This window comes from Dermacentor variabilis, chromosome 9 (genome assembly GCF_050947875.1).
Source record: "Dermacentor variabilis isolate Ectoservices chromosome 9, ASM5094787v1, whole genome shotgun sequence".
NCBI lineage: Eukaryota > Metazoa > Arthropoda > Arachnida > Ixodida > Ixodidae > Dermacentor > Dermacentor variabilis.
The window spans coordinates 17,773,123-17,777,340 of NC_134576.1; the positions used below are offsets into that span (position 1 = coordinate 17,773,123).

Sequence of the window (4,218 nt, forward strand, 5' to 3'; positions counted from 1 at the left end):
CTTAACTGGCGGGAGCACGATCGAGGCGCAGCAGCCAGAAACCCAGTAAAGCCACAGAACACCTGGTAAAGCCAACGGCCATACTGTGCAAAACCCCGTTTCCGTTTCCTGTTGTACAGCGCCACCTGTGGTCGCATACTTTAGTTCACGACGCCACCGCTACGCTTATTTCCGTAGCACTGTGGAAGGTACAGTTTCCCTTCTCTAAGTTTGTATAGGTGTTCTGTGGCGCGCTGCGGATGGTCAACATCGAGGACAAAACTGCACCCCGTGCAGGGTGCTTGCATGCAGCGCTACTTTGCCCCTGGCGCGCAAAACGTGCGCGAACACGCGCGCGCACACATTTTATTGTTTGCAGGTGCTGAGCATCTGCGGCAAGCGCTCGAACCTTGCCAAACTGCGTGCTCCGACATACCTGGTTGCAAGCAAACACCAATGAATATTATAATTAATGCTGACGACCCGTTCAACGAACCTATCCACTTTCGGCCGCTCTTCACCACATTGTCTTTGGACGAGGTCGATCATGTCGTCTTCGCTGTCAGATGAACTTGAATAAAGCTAATCGATTGCGGCAACTAGCAGCGCTTCGTTTCTCATTGTCGACATCTCCACTAGCTAACTCCGTCAACTTCGTTGCAACCGTAGCTATCGGGCCAGAGCGTCCGCGGTTCTGCAGTCGGCAGTGCGCGCACTAGTCGCGCGTCCCGCAGTGCTTGCTGGGATTGCACCCCGGCGCACCGCCGATTTTCACGGTGCGAGACGGGGCAACGGAATCCCGCTCCAACAGAGTGCGCTTCCGGTGATCGAGGATGGTCGGTGCGGTTGATCGAGGATGAAAGTGCGCACCAAGGCGCCTCGGTGCGCACCGGTGCGGGTGATCGAGAACGCTATAAAGGAGGCATTGGACTTCCTACGTGGTTAACGTGGTTGAGGGAGTCCGAAATCAGCGCAATTTCCGTGTGGGCGTCGATACCGAAACTGCATTTCCTTACAGCAATCGACAACGACAATAACGATCGCTTGTATAATGGTCGCCTTTTGTGGTTTGGGAAACCACCGTGGCGTTTTGTTCGGTGAAGCACCGTGCAGTGGAGTTTTCTTCGTTTTGCGTGGTGGAACCCGACCAAGCTTTCTTTCGCGTTTTCGTCGTGAACGTAGCTTCTGCTGGCTGGAAGGTGGTGCTAGTCGTGAAATGTGGCGTCAGGGAGGGTAAAGAACGCCGAAGAAGAATGCGTGTTTGCACTGTTGCTGCTGTGGTTTGTGCGTGGGTGACATTTCTGAGGCACTTGTGTAAGTTCTTGAGATCAGGTAAGTGACTGCGGTGCGCCGTTTGCAGGTAAGTGCACGTGCCTCTGCTGCATTGGGAGGCCACGAATGGAAAGGCGTTATAGACGACAGGCGCACCTGAGGTCTCCTCTATAATTGGAAACCGGTATTCTTTTGTTTGTTTTACTAAGCAGCTATTTATTTTTCTCTCAGCCCACATGTTCGTCTAGTTCACATTTCCTTCTTTGCTCACCTTGGACGCGAGCAGCAATTTTGGAAGTGTGCATGCATGATTTTCTGCGGTACACCTCTGACGTGCTGTTCTCACATAAATAATGAGTCTTCAAAAACATTTTGACAAATAAAAATAGAAACAAACCGTGAAGGTGGCTCACCTGCCAACTGGCAGCTTATTCGTGTAGCAGACCGCTACTACCGTGCTTAACCTCTCGCTGGCTTGCTACCTGCTAAACTCGCCCACTGCGTTGTCCCACGCCACAATGTCTACCTCGCAGGAGAGTCGCCGACGCTTCTGTGGCTGCATCGCGATTGTGATGCTCGCTGCATGCTTGGCGCTGAGAGCTGACCTGTATGTTTGTAGGGGCAGGTGTTGCTCGTCATTACAAAGTGGAAAACGCGACGTATCGCGTCTGACATATCTGCCCATAATAGATTCAATGTTTCTGCCTGCATCGATACTTTTCTAAACTACATTCTATAACACACGTAATCCGTGAGGATAGCCTTAGTTTTCTATGTTGCTTAACCTCATTAAAGTGCCTGTCAGAGCGGGCAAGGTTCTTCAAAGTAAGATCACTCGTTTTCCCGGGGGAGCGTAGGGGCCGTAGTAGTAGAGAGTGGGCTCCTGCCAGGCTTGACGTACGTGTCACTCTTGAAGAACATTTTTAATGATCCCCTTTTGAGTTAAGTAAACGCCCTTGGGCAAAAATCAGTAGGCGAGAGCTACGGAGCTAGCGAAACGGGAGCACAGCGTTATATTATAACCCAGGTGCTCGCCTGAGGCCTCCGTTTGCAGGCTACATGTGCCCTCCTGGAGCAGTATTTTTGAAAAATTTCATCTGTTGTCGCGACGAGGAAAGCACCCAGCCACAAGAAAGCGCTGCACGACTTCCACAACACCAGTCAGAGCCTTGCCATCATAGCGTGCCTCCTTTCCTTGTGCAGTCGTCATAAGCACAAACGAATCAAAGCTTTGCCATCGAGAAACGGGCTGTTATGAGTGGCCACACCTCTTGTGGGCGCTGATGGAACACCACACAAGAAATTTCACCAAAAGTAGAGAAAAATGTGGTCAGTTTTAAGGACACTCATGACATTGTAAACATTAGCACCATGAAAATAAGCAAGATATGGGCGGAGTATTGGTAGCGCATAAGTAAAGAACCAGTCATGTTGAATGGAAATTTGTACATGGCCGCAGGATGGTGTAATCATGCACTTATACACAGCAAGAAGTTGAAATTAAAGACACATCTAAAAATAAATAAAGGGAAAATCAGACATCCACCCGTTCGTAGCAATTGCTACAAAGGAAACCCATACGGGTTCCTCGAAAGAAAACGCCTCATTGTTGAAGAAAAATTCGTCCTGGTCCGGGACTCGAACCCGGGACCACCGCCTTTCCGGGGCAGCCGCTCTACCATCTGAGCTAACCAGGCGGCTAGCAGATGGCAGGGCGAAGTCGAATCTGTCGACAACACGAAGCAAAGGCAAGTGATTGACGTAGTAGTTCTGCGGAAACCCGCAAGGTGGAGAGAAGTAATGAATAAAGGGAAAATCAGACATCCACCCGTTCGTAGCAATTGCTACAAAGGAAACCCATACGGGTTCCTCGAAAGAAAACGCCTCATTGTTGAAGAAAAATTCGTCCTGGTCCGGGACTCGAACCCGGGACCACCGCCTTTCCGGGGCAGCCGCTCTACCATCTGAGCTAACCAGGCGGCTAGCAGATGGCAGGGCGAAGTCGAATCTGTCGACAACACGAAGCAAAGGCAAGTGATTGACGTAGTAGTTCTGCGGAAACCCGCAAGGTGGAGAGAAGTAATGAATAAAGGGAAAATCAGACATCCACCCGTTCGTAGCAATTGCTACAAAGGAAACCCATACGGGTTCCTCGAAAGAAAACTTCGCCCTGCCATCTGCTAGCCGCCTGGTTAGCTCAGATGGTAGAGCGGCTGCCCCGGAAAGGCGGTTGTCCCGGGTTCGAGTCCCGGACCAGGACGAATTTTTCTTCAGCAATGAGGCGTTTTCTTTCGAGGAACCCGTATGGGTTTCCTTTGTAGCAATTGCTACGAACGGGTGGATGTCTGATTTTCCCTTTATTCATTACTTCTCTCCACCTTGCGGGTTTCCGCAGAACTACTACGTCAATCACTTGCCTTTGCTTCGTGTTGTCGACAGATTCGACTTCGCCCTGCCATCTGCTAGCCGCCTGGTTAGCTCAGATGGTAGAGCGGCTGCCCCGGAAAGGCGGTGGTCCCGGGTTCGAGTCCCGGACCAGGACGAATTTTTCTTCAACAATGAGGCGTTTTCTTTCGAGGAACCCGTATGGGTTTCCTTTGTAGCAATTGCTACGAACGGGTGGATGTCTGATTTTCCCTTTATTCATTACTTCTCTCCACCTTGCGGGTTTCCGCAGAACTACTACGTCACATCTAAAAATAGTAAAGTTGCATATAAACTTAAATATGTGCAAGAGAGTTGTGACACCACTGCTGCATTTTGAAGAGGAAATCACAAATAATAATAATAATAATAAGACGAAGAAGACTCATCCAATGTAGTTCTGTGAGTGCTCTTCTGAAAGTGAAAAGTTGAGGTTTCTGAACATTTCTGTAAGACCATTTGAAGAATTGTAAGCTTCAGAAACAGCGGCCTTGTGATTTGGCACTTGGCCACAAAATAAATATAATTGGTGGTGTACATACT

At 49.7% G+C, this 4,218-nt stretch overlaps 3 non-coding genes across 3 annotated transcripts; 1 reads left to right on the forward strand and 2 right to left on the reverse strand.

The window, feature by feature from the left end:
- Window positions 1-2,873: 2,873 nt before the first annotated feature.
- Window positions 2,874-2,948, reverse strand: TRNAS-GGA (transfer RNA serine (anticodon GGA)). Its single transcript has one exon. It is a non-coding gene; the product is annotated as a tRNA-Ser (tRNA).
- Window positions 2,949-3,155: 207 nt separating this feature from the next.
- On the reverse strand, window positions 3,156-3,230 carry TRNAS-GGA (transfer RNA serine (anticodon GGA)). Its single transcript has one exon. It is a non-coding gene; the product is annotated as a tRNA-Ser (tRNA).
- A 489-nt stretch (window positions 3,231-3,719) lies between these two features.
- On the forward strand, window positions 3,720-3,794 carry TRNAS-GGA (transfer RNA serine (anticodon GGA)). Its single transcript has one exon. It is a non-coding gene; the product is annotated as a tRNA-Ser (tRNA).
- Window positions 3,795-4,218: the final 424 nt, after the last annotated feature.